The following is a 16450-nucleotide window of genomic DNA, read 5'->3' as shown; positions in this document are numbered from 1 at the left end:
AGTTGAGGGTCTATTTCTGGGTTCTCTATTCTGTTCCATTGATCTATGTGCCTGTTTTTGTGCCAGTACCATACTGTCTTGACGATGACAGCTTTGTAATAGAGCTTGAAGTCTGGAATTGTGATGCCACCAGCTTTAGCTTTCTTTTTCAACATTCCTCTGGCTATTCAAGGTCTTTTCTGGTTCCATGTAAATTTTAGGATTATTTGTTCCATTTCTTAAAAAAAATGGATAGTATTTTGATAGGGATTGCATTAAACGTGTAGATTGCTTTAGGTAACATAGACATTTTCACTATATTTTTTCTTCCAATCCATGAGCATGGAATGTTTTTCCATTTCTTTATGTCTTCCTCAATTTCTTTCCTGGGTACTTTATAATTTTCTGAGTACATATTCTTTGCCTCTTTGGTTAGGTTTATTCCTAGGTATCTTCTGGTTTTGGGTGCCATTGTAAATGGGATTGACTGCTTAATTTCTCTTTCTTCTGTCTTGCTGTTGGTGTATAGAAATAGAACTGATTTCTGTGCATTGATTTTATATCCTGACACTTTACTGAATTCCTGTATGAGTTCTAGCAGTTTTGGAGTGGAGTCTTTTGGGTTTTCCACATAAAGTATCATATCATCTGCAAAGAGTGAGAGTTTGGCTACTTCTTTGCTGATTTGGATGCATTTAATTTCTTTTTGTTGTCTGATTGCTGAGGTTAGGACTTCTAGTACTATGTTGAATAGCAGTGGTGATAGTGGACATCACTGCCATGTTCCTGATTTTAGCGGAAAAACTCTCAGTTTTTTCCCCGTTGAGAATGATATTTGCTGTGGGTTTTTCATAGATGGCTTTGATGATATTGAGGTGTATACCCTCTATGCCTACACTTTGAAGAGTTTTGATCAAGAAGGGATGCTGTACTTTGTCAAATGCTTTTTCAGCATCTATTGAGAGTATCATATGGTTCTTGTCCTTTCTTTTATTAATGTATTATATCACATTGATTTATTTGCAGATGTTGAACCAACCTTGCAGCCCAGGAATAAATCCCACTTGGTCATGGTGGATAATCCTTTTAATGTACTGTTGGAGCCTATGGGCTAGTATTTTGGTGAGAATTTTCACATCTGTGTTCATCAAGGATGTTGTTCTGTAATTCTCTTTTTTGATGGGGTCTTTGTCTGGTTTGGTGATCAAGGTAATGCTGGCCTCATAAAATGAGTTTGGAAGTTTTCCTTCCATTACTGTTTTTTTGGAACAGTTTCAGGAGAATAGGTATTAATTCTTCTTTAAATGTTTGGTAGAACTCCCCTGGGAAGCCGTCTGGCCCTGGGCTCTTGTTTGTTGGGAGATTTTTGATGACTGCTTCAATCTCCTTACTGGTTATAGGTCTGTTCAGGTTTTCTGTTTCTTCCTAGTTCAGTTTTGGTAGTTTATAGTCTCTAGGAGTACATCTATTTCTTCCAGATTTCTTCCAGATTGTCCAATTTGCTGGCATATAGTTGCTCATAATATGTTCTTATAATTGTTTGTATTTCTTTGGTGTTGGTTGTGATCTCTCCTCTTTCATTCATGATTTTATTTATTTGGGTCCTTTCTCTTTTCTTTTTGATAAGTCTGGCCAGGGGTTTATCAATCTTCTTTCAAAGAACCAGCTCCTAGTTTTGTTGATTTGTTCTACTGTTTTTTTTATTTCTGTTTCATTGATTTCTGCTCTGATCTTTATTATTTCTCTTCTCCTGCAGGGTTTAGGCTTTCTTTGCTGTTCTTTCTCCAGCTCCTTTAGGTGTAGGGTTAGTTTATGTACTTGAGACCTTTCTTGTTTCTTGAAAAAGTCTTGTATCACTATATGCTTTCCTCTCAGGACTGCCTTTGCTGTGTCCTATAGATTTTGAACAGTTGTGTTTTCATTATCATTTGTTTCCATGAATTTTTTCAATTCTTCTTTAATTTCTTGGTTGACCCATTCATTCTTTAGGAGGATGCTCTTTAGCCTCCATGTATTTGAGTTCTTTCCAACTTTCCTCTTGTGATTGAGTTCTAGCTTTAGAGCATTGTGATCTGACAATATGCAGGGAATGATCCCAATCTTTTGGTACTAGTTGAGACCTGATTTGTGACCCAGGATGTGATCTATTCTGGAGAATCTTCCATGTGACTAGAGAAGAATGTGTATTCTGTTGCTTTGGGATGGAATGTTCTGAATGTATCTGTGATGGCCATCTGGTCCGGTGTGTCATTTAAGGCCTTTATTTCCTTGTTGATCTTTTGCTTGGATGATCTGTCCATTTCAATGATGGGGGTGTTAAAGTCCCCTACTATTATTGTATTATTGTTGATATGTTTCTTTGATTTTGGTTTATATAGTTGGCTGCTCCCATGTTAGGGGTATAGATATTTAAAACTGTTAGATCTTCTTGTTGGGCAGACCCTTTGAGTATGATATAGTGTCCTTCCTCATCTCTTATTATAGTCTTTGGCTTAAAATCTAATTGATCTGATATAAGGATTGCCACCCCAGCTTTCTTTTGATGTCCATTAGCATAGTAAATTGTTTTTCACCCCCTCACTTTTAATCTGGAGGTGTCTTTGGGTGTAAAATGAGTTTTTTGTAGACAGCACATTGTTGGGTTTTGTTTTTTTATCCATTCTGATACCCTGTGTCTTTTGATTGGGGCATTTAGCCCATTTATGTTCAGGGTAACTATTGAAAGATATGAATTTAGTGCCATTATATTGCTTGTAAGGTGACTGTTACTGTGTATTGTCTCTGTTCCTTTCTGGTCTACTACTTTTAGGCTCTCTCTTTGCTTAGAGGACCCCTTTCAATATTTCCTGTGGGCTGGTTTGGTGTTTGCAAATTCTTTTTATTTTTGTTTGTCCTGGAAGCTTTTTATCTCTCCTTCTATTTTCAATAATAGCATAGCTGGGTATAGTATTCTTGGCTGCCTGTTTTTCTCATTTAGTGCTCTGAATATATCATGCCAGTTCTTTCTGGCCTGCCAGGTCTCTGTGGATAAGTCTGCTGCCAATCTAATATTTTTAGCATTGTATGTTACAGACTTCTTTTCCTGGGCTGCTTTCAGGATTTTCTCTTTGTCACTAAGACTTGTAAATTTTACTATTAGGTGACGGGGTATGGATCTATTCTTATTGATTTTGATGGGGGTTCTCTGCACCTCCTGGATTTTGATGCTTGTTCCCTTTGCCATATTAGGGAAATTCTCTCCAATAATTGTCTCCAATATACCTTCTGCTTCCCTCTCTCTTTCTTCTTCTTCTGGAATCCCAATTATTCTAATGATGTTTCATCTTATAGTGTCACTTATCTCTCAAATTCTCCCCTCATGTTCTAGTAGCTGTTTGTCCCTCTTTTGCTCAGCTTCTTTATTCTCTGTCATTTGGTCTTCTATATCACTAATTCTCTCTTCTGCCTCATTTATCCTAGCAGTAAGAGCCTCCATTTTTTATTGTACCTCATTAATAGCTTTTTTGATTTCAACTTGGTTAGATTTTAGTTCTTTTATTTCTCCAGAAAGGGCTTTTTTTTTTTTTTTAAATCTCCAGAGAGGCTTTCTCTAATATCTTCCATGCCTTTTTTGAGCCCGGCTAAAACCTTGGGAATCATCATTCTGAACTCTAGATCTGACATGTTACCAATGTCTGTATTGATTAGGCCCCTAGCCTTTGGTGCTGCCTCTTGTTCTTTTGTTTGTGGTGAGTTTTTCTGCCTTGTCATTTTGTCCAGATAAGAGTATATGAAGAAGCAAATAAAATACTAAAAGGGTGGCAAAGACCCCAGGAAAACGCGCTTTAACCAAATCAGAAGAGACCCCAAATCGTGGGGGGCAGAAAGGGGATAAAAAGAAGTTCAGAAAAAAAAATTAAAACAAAAAAAACAAATAAAGAAAAAATATAAAAAAGAAAAAATATATATATATTTTAGACTGGTGAATAGAACAGGGTCATCCACTTAATTTTGGGAGTATTTTGGTCTCTTAGAAAAAACTACCTCCCAAAATTTTGAAGAATGAAAAATGTATATAAGGGTAAACACAATGAAGGGATGGTACATGCCTATAAAGATGAAAAAAAAAAAAAAAAAAAAAAGAAAGTGGAGAGAATTTGCTTGGGCTGGAGACTAGAACAAGCCCAGAGCTAGATTTAGGGTATATTTTGATCTATTAGAAGAAGTTGTACCCCAAATTTTTTAGAAAGAAAGAAGAAAAAACCCTATGTGTATACAAAAAGTAAAGTTAAATACAATGAAGGATAAAATATGACTATAATAATGAAGGTTCAAAAAAGATTATTATTATTTTTTATGAAAGGTATTGTTAAGATAAACTAGTTAGGGGCTTCTGGGTGGCTCAGTGGGTTAAAGCCTCTGCCTTCGGCTCAGGTCATGATCCCAGAGTCCTGGGATTGAGCCCCGCATGAGGCTCTCTGCTCAGCAGGGAGCCTGCTTCTCTCCCGGCCTCTCTGCCTGCTTGTGATCTCTGTCTGTCAAATAAATAAATAAAATCTTTAAAAAAAAAAAAAGATAAACTAGTTAAAAAACGTTAAAAAAGAAAAGGGTAAAAGTTAAAAAATATTTAGCAGCAGAAAAAAAAATAAAATAAAAAAAAATTAAACTAACTACAAGACTAAAGAATCTTGGGGAGAAAGCCATGAGTTCCGTGCTTTGCTTTCTCCTCCTCTGGAATTCTGCTGCTCTCCTTGGTAAGTGAACTTGGTCTTGGCTGGATTTCTCATTGATCTTCTGGGGGAGGGGCCTGTTGTAGTGATTCTCAATTGTCTTTGCCTGAGGCGGAACTGCACCGCTCTTACCAGGGGCCGGGTAAGTAGTCCGCTCGGGTTCGCTTTTGGGAGCTTTTGTTCCCTGAGCGCTTTCCGTAGAGTTCCGGAGGACGGGAATGAGAATGGCGGCCTCCCAGTCTCCAGCCCAGAGGAGCCGAGAGCTCGGGTCCCACTCCTCATTGTGCCCTCAGAGAAAAGAGCCCAATCACTCCCGTCTCCCTGGCCTCCAGCCGCGCTCCGAGCCCACCCAGCCTGCGACCGGTTCAAGGTAACCCTGAGCTGAGAGCTCACTCCTCGGCTCTGTCTCTGTAGCCGGCCTCCCCGCTCTAATACCTGCGAGCTCTGCGACACTCAGACACCCCCGATCCTTCTGTGACCCCGCAGGACCTGGGGCCACGCTGACCCCACGTGGGCTTCACCCGGTTTAGCCTCTGGAGCGATGTCCCTCCGTGGAGCAGACTTTTAAAAGTCCCGATTTTGTGCTCCCTTGCTCCGCCACTTGCCAGGAGCCGGCTCCTCCCCCCGCAGTCTATCTTCCCGACGCTTCGGATTCACTTCGCCGCCGGTCCTACCTTTCAGAAAGTGGTCAATTTTCTGTTTCTAGAATTGCTGTTCTTCTCTTCGATCTCCTGTTGGATTTGTAGGTGTTTGCAATGGTTTGATAAGCTATCTAGCTGATAGCCTGCTACTTCTCCGCCATCTTGACTCCTCTCCGGGTGTTGTTTTTTTAATGTGGCCCTTCTCTGCTCCTTCTTGTGGGTGAGTTGGTATGTGGTTTTGAATATTTGGAACTATAGCAGCGATTTGGTGACTTTGAGGCAATGATGTTTTATTTGGGCACCTGTCATTTTCTGCTGAATGCCAGACAGCCTTCCCAGGCCTTTGTGGATCTTGGAACAAATGACGCACAAGCACTGATGGGTGGGAAGTGAAGTTTATTGCTCACATAGTAACTGGCAGAAAGATTCCCTGAGAGAAGGCTCAGGTTTGGTCTAGAGTGAAATGTGAACAAGGCATGGTAGGGTGGAGGCTAGCTCTGCTTTTTCTTGAGGCAAGACCAGGATGAAGGCTCCTCTGCAGGGGCCATGGTTTCCATTATTTGACCTTTTCCACCAGCGTCTGTGGAGGGAGCACTTGGGCTTTCTTACTGGTTTGCCCAGACTTGGGGCCAAAGGGAAGGGGAATGGTAGGGCTTAAAAGCTGTCAGGATCAATGTCAAAAATGGAGTCAGAGTCTCTCTCACCCATGAAAATCCAACAGGCTGAGGACAGCCCACCAGAAGTATGGAAGGAGCCTGGATCTTGGATGAGCCCCCTCCTAAGTGGTGAATGTGGCCGTGTACTATTTGTAAGAATGGACAAGTGATAAATATTTGTTGGAGAAATGAATGTGATGGGGATGCTTTGAGAGCACGGGGAGGCTTTCTTCTGGCATTCTTTAATCAAATGCTCCCTACACCGTGGCTTAAGGGTCGTGGTCAGGAGCCCCGTGCCAGGTCACAGTGATCTGATCATTGAGTGGCTTGAAACAACACAAATTGGTTATTTTATCCTTCTGGAGGTCAGAAGTCCAAAAGTCAAGATACCAGACAGGCTATATCCTTTCTGGAAGTTCTAGAGGAGTACCCTTTTCTGGTTTCTAGAGGCCACCTGCATCCCTTAGCTCACGGCTGTGTTCGTTCTACCTCTTTTTCGTTTTTTATAGCTCTTTCTCTGATTCTGACCCTCCTGCCTGTCTCTTATAAGCACCTTGTGATTACTTTAAGCCCCGCAGGATAATCTGGGAAGATCTCCCCCTCTCAAGAGTCTTAACGCCATCACTCCTGCAAATGCCTTTGCCTACCATGTAAGGTAACATTTGCTGTTTCCAGGGATTGGAAAGTGCACATCTTTGGGGTGGGGGGGCAGCTCTATGCTCTCTACCCTACTGTTGAATCCTGCGGGCAGGCTTAGGAATGCTAAGATAGGCTTTGTTCCAAGTAGAAGAGTTAGTTATCAATAAATGATAAAATATTAGCAATAATAGCGAATTCTGAGCACTGACCACATGCTAGCCTTTTTGCATGGATTTGATGACATCTAATTCACGTGATAACACAATGAACTCTAGGGGCCACTATTATCCCCTCCGTGTAGGTGAATAAACAGGCACAAATGACTTAGGTTGCTTGCTGCAGGCACACAGGCAGGGGATGGTAGAGGCAGGCTCTGAGCTGAGGTGGTCTGCAGCCTAGGCTGGGGCTCTCAGTCTCTGCCTTTCCATTTCCTTTGGTAAGAGTGGACTGCTTCTGCCAAGCCTGCTGGAAGTTGAACCCTCCCCGCATTCCCACAGCTTCCTTGGTTTGGAGCTGGGGGCTCTTGCAGTGGGTTCAGTTGGGCTGGGATACCCTATGAACAGTCCTCTCTCTGCAGAGGGAGGGCCCGTGTGGCCCAGGGCTCACCCGGCCAAGGCCAACAGCGTTTGGAACAAGCCCCTCATGCTGCTGTGGACGCTGTGGTGCGCCCCCTTCTGGGGAAAGCCTTGTATGGGAGCTAAGACAGGCGGGATTCCATTGTGCCCCATGGAAAGTGGGACTATAGAGGGCTTCTGCTTTTTTCATCTCTTCTCTCTCTCCCAAGTATGCAGGGAGAGGTGACAAAACAGGGGAGAGGGGAGAAACCACCAATGTGGGCCATTTTAATGAGCTGGTTAGAAGTGAATTGTAACAATTAATGTTGTAATAATCTTATGGTAAGGTGTGTCCAGAGCAGACTCAGATCTTCTTCCTACCTTTGGCCCGGACCAGGTTCTCTGGGCAGGGGCCAGTGTTGTCCACACCAGGCCAGGCTGCTGGAGGTCAGCCGGTTGCCCTAGTTTTGCTATTACTGGACAGGCTGCTTTGGTTTGGAGCTTCTGCTTCCCCTGCTGTGAAATTGCCTGGTTTCCCATAGGTTGCCCTTCTCAGAGGGCTGTGGTGAATGTGAACAGGTAGCGCCAGTAAAAGTGACAGGGAAAAGCAGAGCTAAACAACTAATAGAGGCACAGCCTGTAAATTGACAGTTTTTATCTACTTGGCCAACCCTGCAGCTTTCACAGAACTCCCCTTTCCTGCAGAGACACCTATTCCTGCAAGTGTGCTGATCCAGGATCTCCCATAAACCATGGGGGTAGACAGATGGCCACCTCTCTGGACGCTGAGATTGGTTTCGGTAGGGATTCGTGATTCCAAGGACCTTCCTGTGACCTCAGCTAGAGCTATGGAAAAGGACTACCTTTCCACTGGTTGCTAAGCTCTGGTGGCTCTCTTGTCTGCCTCATCTTTTGAACCCCTAGATCAAGCCATTCCTGCAGGCCAGATCCATCCTTGATTTTTCAATTACTTGAGCCAACGAATCTGCCTTGCCTTTTTTATGTAAGTTACTTTGAATTGAGTATTTTATATTTAACCAAAAAGGCCCATATCATTGCAGCAATTACCTTTAAGGGCCCTGGACTCCTGTTTGGAGGACATGGAGAGTGTAGAGGAAGTCTAGAAGGGAATAATAGACACATCCACAGGGCTAGAAAATAAGGAGACGATTACAGACTGGATACTCTCTACACAGCTGAACAAGAATGAACAGGGTCAAGTTGCAGTAAATTTTTATTGCTGTTGTTGAGACAGTGAGAGTAAGGTCTCCTAACATATTCCTTTTTTTTTTTCTGGTCATTTTTCTGGACATTTTTTTTTTCTGGTCAAAATCACCCCAGACACCCATGCTGGCTGGATTTGTGTATGGATGTGCTTTTTAGAATAGTCCTGCTTGTTTACTAATGACCCATGGGGTTCTTAGGAGGGGGCTGTTTGGCTGAAATAGGCTTAATTTCTCTTATTGATTCTGCTAGTAGCTGTCCACAGGTCACCCCCAGAGAGCGGCAGGAGCTCTTTCTTTAATCACAGTGTTAGTTTGATAGAGACGTCCCTGAGAGCATTTAAGATAAAGACAGGTGTTCCCTGTGGGCCTGAGAGCTGGGCGGGCTAGTTCCCAGAACTTGAGTTTAACCAGGAGCGAATTCAGGAACTGGATTGTGTGCATGGAGGCCTCTGTCCCCCCTGCACTCCCTAATGTCACTTGTCCGCCTGAGTGAGATGAGGGCTCACGGGAGGGGTGTTCCCTGTCCCTCTGTCTGGGCTGTGGGCTTCCTAAACAGGCTCAGCCGTCTCCATGGCCTTGCCCTTGTTGTGCACTCTGCCTCCTCTGCTCTCCCTTATGTGTAGGCACCCTGCTTTCTGCTCATAATGGCACTCAAGTTCTGCTTTGCCTAGGGAGTCTCCCAAGACCACCGTGCCTTTGTGGCCTCCTCCTCCTCCCAGTTCTCTTGACCCTTCTCTCCACTCCCACCATCTGCACACATTTGTCTACCTGCCCTCTGCAAGTCTTGGAGGGCAAGGAGCACTTCTTTGTCTCTTGTGTGACAGTGGAGGCCGTAGTAGGCCCCTCACTGGTCACTGTGGGGCCGCTTACTCGTGCCTCAGTTCGTGCATCTAACATGTATTCCTTCAACACCTATTTATGGGGGAGGGGAGGGGAGAGACCGAATGAATCAGACATGTTGCCTGCTTTGGCCTTGGGTGGGAGGGAGGCTCTTGCTGGTGGAGGCAGTGGTGAACCGGGAGTCTGTGGCCTGGGAGGAGAGCAAGGGATCTGAACAACTCATGGGTATCAGTGGTGCCAATCAGCAGCTCCACTGGAAGCAAGATTTGATGAGACTATCTCTGTTTCTCTTTGGGGCCATTCTTTCTCCAGATTTCATTGGGAATAGAAGGCCCACATACACTGTCTCGGTGGATGGTGCTGCCTCTAGTCAACCAGGTCTTGAAGCCGGGAGTTAGCCTGTACCGCTTCTTGACCTTCATAGCACCCACCACCCCCAGACTCCACCTCCTCGGATGCCTTGTGTCACCAACCCTCCTGTACCTGTCTACAACCACCGTCCTGGTCTGGATCTGGTCCCCTCCCTGTGCCCTTTGTCTCCCATCTTGTCCCACCAAACTGGCTTTTGTCCAATTCACCTATTTGCTTGTCATCATAATGCCAGAAACCCTTTTGCCTAAGGATCAGTTCTTCCAGGGACAAGTTTATCTCAAATTAAGTATTCTTGAATGTTTTCAGATCCACTTGAACTTCCTATTATTTCTTGCCCTTTTTTTTTCATTTTTAAGATTTTTAAAACCAGTTCACTCAAGAGCATTTGACTTAATTTTGTATTCCTAATAAGTATTATACAGACAGCCTTTTTGAATGATTATTTTGTATTCTTCTAGATGTCTTTTTCTAGGTTACCTACTTTCATTAACTTTAAAGAGAACCAATATTTAGCCATTTTGTCTAAAGACACTTGTACTCAAAATATAGCTGTCCTAGCAAGAAATATTCAAGGCACTAATTACCATCAGTCATTATGTACTGTGTCATCTTGATCTTTTAACCAAGGGTACATCAATTTCAGATAAAGAATGGTGGGTATTCATGCTGGGTTTGTGAGATGCATCTTTGTGAATTAGGGACCTTGAGAAAGGATGATTCTTACGTGCAATACAACAGGTTTGCCAATGATGGGTATATAACATATACTCAACGTGTGTGTACCATGTAACGGAGGGAGACTCTGCGATGAGGTCCTAGCATAACCACTCATAGCAATTCATCTCACGACTGAACCGTGTCAACCATCATGAAGGAGATTTTGGCCTGAAATTTTAAACAAAGAATTCAGTGGAATGAAATAGACCGTCACTGGTAAAACAAATGAGCTTCTGACCTAGGAAAGTAAAATGGATTTGTCTGGGGTTCTAAAATGGATACGGCAAAGCCATGACAAGGGGCTACCAGCCCCTACCATAGCCAATGCCAGCTCTATGAACTGATCACAGCAGCCTTTTGGTTTGAGCCGGGATGTGATTCTCGACTCCTTCTTCTTCTTCTTTTTTTTTTTTTTTCTTTTTAGAGATTTTATGTATCCATTTGAGAGAGACAGGGAGAGAGCGTGCACGAGCAGGGAGAAGGAGCAGAGGCAGAGGGAGAAGCTGGCTCCCCTCTGAGTAGGGAGCCCAATGTGGGACTTGATCCCACGACCCTGGGATCGTGACCCAAGCCAAAGGCAGATACTTAGCCAACTGAGCCACCCAGACACCCTTCTCAAATCCTTACCGCAGCATACCAGCCAGCTGCTACTGATTGAGCAGTGTTGGCAAACACCCGATTACTATTTTTGCTCTCAACATCGGATCCTTTCTTTACCTGGGATAGATTCAGGGCTCTCATTCATGAACACAGGGGGACAATAAGTTAACTTCTTCACACTGACAGAACATGCCTAGCTTACTGGTGATGGGGAAGAGACATCCTGGGCTCACTGGAGAGAGATTGATTTAAAGGCATCATGATGTCCTAGCTTAGACGACTTTATCGACACAGTGTGGCCATGTTTTCTTTTGCAGGGAGTTTGATCTTCTGGGTTCCTGCATTGGAACCCAAAGGATTTCTGAGCAAGAGCTGGATCCCCTTTGACCATGTTCAGCTGGAAAGCTGCAGTGTGGGTCTAGGAGGGATCCTGGAATGGGAGCCCAGAGACCCTGGGGTGCTGTTGGCCATGGCCAGCTGGTCACTTAGGGTCAATCTCCTCCTCCCCCATCTCTCATTTCTCACTTGCAAGGAGTTGGGGTTAAATCAGTGGTTCTCAGTGGGAGTGCTCCTACCCCCAGTTACTGCTTGGGAATAGTTTTGGTTACCACAGTGACTGGGGGATTGCTCCTGGCATTGAGTGGGTGGGCTCCAGGAGGCCAGATGTCTTCCTGTGGGCGGGCACAGCTTCACTCAACAAAGAATCTTCCTTTGACCTGTGTGATTTCCAAATGTCCCAGGGGATATTTGTGTGGTCAAAATCCTATTCATAATGAACTGAATCTACACTCTAACTCAGTTTCACATGTAAAGGCAAAGCATTTTTTGCTTGGTTTTACTACCCATTAAATTTTCCGGAAATGTCATTGCCACTGAGGGATGGTTTTATTTCTTTAGGAATTAATTGTTCACCATTTTAGAAAAGCACATAACCAATGGCAATGCTGAGCCCCTGCCTATGAATGGCTATTACAACCCACCTGTATCCATCTGGCTTTGAAAAATGGCATATAATAATGATGTAGGTAGATTATAGTTTTTATGGATTTTATTTCAGATGGTAAGGGACAATACAAAATATTTGTTGTAAAAGGGTGTGTGAAGTTTGATTGGACTAAAAGCAATTGCTCTAAAGATTCCCCACATATCCTTCTTTAGCTCTAGCACCTTTTGGAGCTGTGAGATTCGAAAAGAGATTCACATAGCATGAAAAATGGAAAACATGCAGCGGTAGCAATGGATCCAGGCAAATTAATGCCCCCGAATTAAGCAGATTCCATAGTGGAGACTGTCCATGGCTCCCTTAAGCCTGGTATCATAGTGAAGTCCTTGATTTTTGGACTCTGTGTCCAAATGGGATTCAGGATCCAAACCTCTTAGTTCTACAGCTGCAGAAATCTTTCGTTGTTGGCAAGAGAGCCACCTCGATGTGCACCTACTCTCCGTGAAAGCTTTGCTCACAGCTCCTTTCTTTTGCTCTGAAATCCTTCTTCCAGCCCCGGTTTCATGATGTGATTTTAGTAGAATTAAACCTGAACGGCCCAAAATTATATAATTAATTACATTCAGCTTCAATTACAATCGCTAATTGATCAAAGCCTGCTAGCACAACACTTTCATTATTTGGCACACAATTATTGAGCGCCTACTTTGCACTGGGAATAAAGTAGGAAATGGTCAATTTCTCCTGCGGTGGGAGGATGGGGGTGGGGGTTAGGGGTGTCCCGAAAGGCCTCCTAGGGACACTGGGCAGGAGGCAGTGGCAGGTGGGTTAGTTGCGCTGGCCTAGTAGTTCACTTATGAATGTTTATAGGGAAGAATCTCACGCAAGCAACACTGAGATCAGACAGGCTGGCCTGGCACCAGACGACACCTGTTGTACTCTAGGTCTGTTTTTTTTTTTTCTTTTGGCTGTCGAATAATAATTAGTTAAGAAATTAATAGATACTGTGAACACCTGCCACCTAAGGTACTTGTAATCATCTCACTGGTCTTTCCACTCCTCACGGTCTCTCCGGGCTCTTTTCCCTTCTGTCTGTAATAGAAGGCCTTGCTACTGAAACCTCAGTATGCATTCTTGTTAAATGCTGAATCTGGGGGCTCCTGGGTGGCTCAGTCAGTTAAGCACCCAATTCTTGGTTTTGGCTCAGGTCATCATCTCAGGGTTGTGAGATCAAGCCCCATTTCAGGGCCCCTGCTTGGCAGGGAGTCTGCTTGAGATTTTCTCTCTCCCTCTCCCTCTCCCCTTCCCTGCTGGATGCACGCGCTCTCCTTTCTAAAATAAATAAAAATAAATCTTTAAAAAAAAAAAATACAGGGGCACCCGGGTGGCTCAGTGGGTTAAAGCCTCTGCCTTCGGCTCAGGTCATGATCTCAGGGTCCTGGGATTGAGCCCTGAGTCGGGCTCTCTGCTCAGCGGGGAGCCTGCTTCCTCCTCTCTCTCTGCCTGCCTCTCTCCCTGCTTGTGATCTCTGCCTGTCAAATAAATGAATAAAACCTTTAAAAAAAATACAGAGTCTGATTCAGTAGGTTTGGGTGGGGTCTGAGAATCTACATTTCCCACAGGTCCCTGGTGATGCTTCTGGGCCGCAGAGCACACTGGGAGTAGCAGAGCACTGGAGCACAGTATCACCCTCTTCGAGGGGTTGTTACTCCTTGAGGGAGAAGCCAGAGCAAAGTTATCCAAGCCTTGGCTTCCAGGGATTGTACTGTTGTGGTTCTCCAAGCACGGAACAGTTACAGTCAAATTGCCACTTCCTGCCTGTCTTTCTGTGTTTTTTTGTTTTGTTTTGTTTTTTGTTTTTTTGTTTGTATGGGGCAGGCCATAGTTTCTTCTCTTGGTAGTAAGTTGTATCAAGGAGCTCACCACGTGATTTCAGATGTGGTCATGGAAGTGGTCTGTACCAGAGATCGGTTTGGCACTTGTTAGGGGATTTATTCTCGCCGTACTTCCTGTCCACTTAGGAGGAGCTGGGTCCTACAAAAAACAGGAGAAACAAATGTTAAAAAAAAAAAAAAAAAAAAGCAAAAAAGCTATCCCCTGGTTTGGGAAAGGCAGGCATGAAATGTGCTCAGTGTCATGTGTGGAAGAACCTTTCCCATCTCTCCCTTCCAGGGGATGCTAAGGCCCAGCGGTGCCCCTGCATCTGGGTGACCGTATGTCTGCTTTCCCAGGTTTGCGGGCAGGCCGGTCAGCTTGGGAGCCTGAGCAGGAGGGCCCTGTGGGAATCAGTCTCTGCTTTTCTCTTTGTCCTCTGACCCTCCTCATCTACAAGGAGTCTAGCTGCAGGGAAGGGGGGCCCACAGCCCCGCTGTTTCTCAAAAGGAAGGAGGAAGAGCTGTCGTCACGTGGACGGTCATCTGGGATCTGTGGGTGCTCAGCAGGCTGTGGACCCTGGAGCTGTGGGACCCCCTTCGCCTCCCAGCCTCTCCCTTCCTGCTCATTCTCTGTGGCATGCATGGCACTTTCTGGCAAGTGCAGCTCAGCGTCCACCTACCCCTTTGTGCCTGGGCTCCCTCAGCTGGGCTTCTGATCCCTGTGCTGACTCTCCCCCCCTCGGCTGGCTTCAGGAAGGGCACTGGACCTCCCCACTTCAGACCCGAGCCTGTTCTACCAGGAGGGAGAAGATTCATCTTAATAATTCCCCTTCCCCTCCGAGTTCCAAGGGTTTCCTTGGGGCCCGGACCTCCAGAGCGGCCATCTTGCTTTTGGTGCCATCCAGCCATGCGAACGTCTACAGGGTTGGGCCAGCCCTCCAGCAATCCGAGCCACTGCTCACCTTTCCTTGGGATATTTACCTTGTGAGCCCCTAATCCTGTGCTTGCCTGGGCAATGGGCCTCTTTCTGTCTGCTTCACCTCATCAGGGAGGGCAGCTCTGTCAGGACTTCTGTGCGCAGCAATCCCAAGAATGCTGTTCTTGAACCATGCTGGGGCACAGGGGAGGCTCTGAGACCTTCTCTTTTCTGGGGACCTGTGTCCAGTCCACAGACAGCTCTACCTAGGAAATGGTCACAGGACACTGGACCTCACACCCCTCTTCACTCCCGAGATGTCAAATAGGAGAAAGGAAGAGGATCTAGGGCTCCAATCTGGGCCCCAGTGACATCTCAGCTTTCCTAATTGTGCCCTGGCTGTCTCCTGGTCTACCATCCTGGAAAAGTTTTTTTATTTAATTGGGTTTGGGTTGGGGGAAGTGGTGGAGAGCACAGAGGGAGAGGAGGAGGCTTGTTCTTACTCCTAACAGTTTCTCCCAGACTCTTTGCTTAAGTTTTGAGTCTCTTGCATTCCCTGTGGGAAGATCCCAATAGCTAGCTTTTTGAAATAAAAAGCCAGTAAGGGATTCCCGCTGCCCTCTCACCTTCTCTCCTGGAAGTCTCCTCTCCTCTCTTCCCAGGCAGTCAGCAGAGAGAAGCCTGTTGCTGCTTGATGGGGGCTTAGGGGAGGAGGGAGGTGGACAGGAAATGGGGAGGGGGTGGATCTCCTCACTGAAGAGTGCGAAAATCTTAATCTGCCTCAAATATGCCGCGTCTTCCATTTGCTAAAGAATCTATAATGAGGGGCACCCGAGGGGCTCAGTGGGTGAAATGTCTGCCTTGGATTCAGATCATGATCTCAGGGTCCTGGGATCGAGCCTCACCTCAGGCTCCCTGCTCAGTGGGGAGTCTGCTTGTCTCTCTCTCTCTCCTGCTTTCTGTTCCCCCTGCTTGTGTTCATGCTGTCAAATAAATTGTAAAAAATTTTTTTAAATATAATTTTTTTTATTATAGTTCTCTTTTGGTGTGCTGGATTATCCAGCTGCCAAAGGCTGCCTCTCTCTTCCTTTGCCCCGTCTTGTCCCCCAAAAGATATGCCCGGAGGCAGATCTCCCTACCCCCCAGCAGAGCCTGTAGGTGGTAGGTGGTGTGGCAAGGATGTGCGAGATCTCTCACCGGAAGTTTTGTTTGCTTTGTGTATTCACCGTGATTTTGAAGTTTAGGTATTCTCTGTCTTCCAGTTATGCCAGCTGTGTGTTTTTTGTGTAGCTATAATTTCTTGTTCTCTATTGTTTCTGGAGGAAATCCGGAGGGACACAGACATGGGCAGACATCCTCTGGCAGGTGGGGGGTACAGGGGACAAGAGGCAAAGGAACCATTTAATATCTTGCAAGATGGAAGGTGTCCAACGGAGTTTGTTTGCATGGAATTTGCCAGAGCTGGATTAAAATTCTGGGTCTGCCTTCTATTATTATTATTATTATCATTACTATTATTCATTCACTATCTCAAAGAAACTCATCCTTGACAAACTCATCCTTGACAGAGCATATACTCTGATAAGGATGGCTTAAGGAATCGCTTCTCGGCCTTTTGGCTAAGATCAAGTGAAGGATGGCTTAAGGAGGCTTTTTTTTTTTTTTTTTTTTTAGATTTTATTTATTTATTTGACAGAGAGATCACAAGTAGGCAGAGAGGCAGGCAGAGAGAGAGGAGGAAGCAGGCTCCCTGCTGAGCAGAGAGCCCGATGTGGGGCTCGATC

This window comes from Martes martes (assembly GCF_963455335.1).
Source record: "Martes martes genome assembly, chromosome: 7".
NCBI lineage: Eukaryota > Metazoa > Chordata > Mammalia > Carnivora > Mustelidae > Martes > Martes martes.
The sequence above is the reverse complement of the archived record's forward strand: the minus strand, read 5'-3'. Positions refer to the sequence as shown.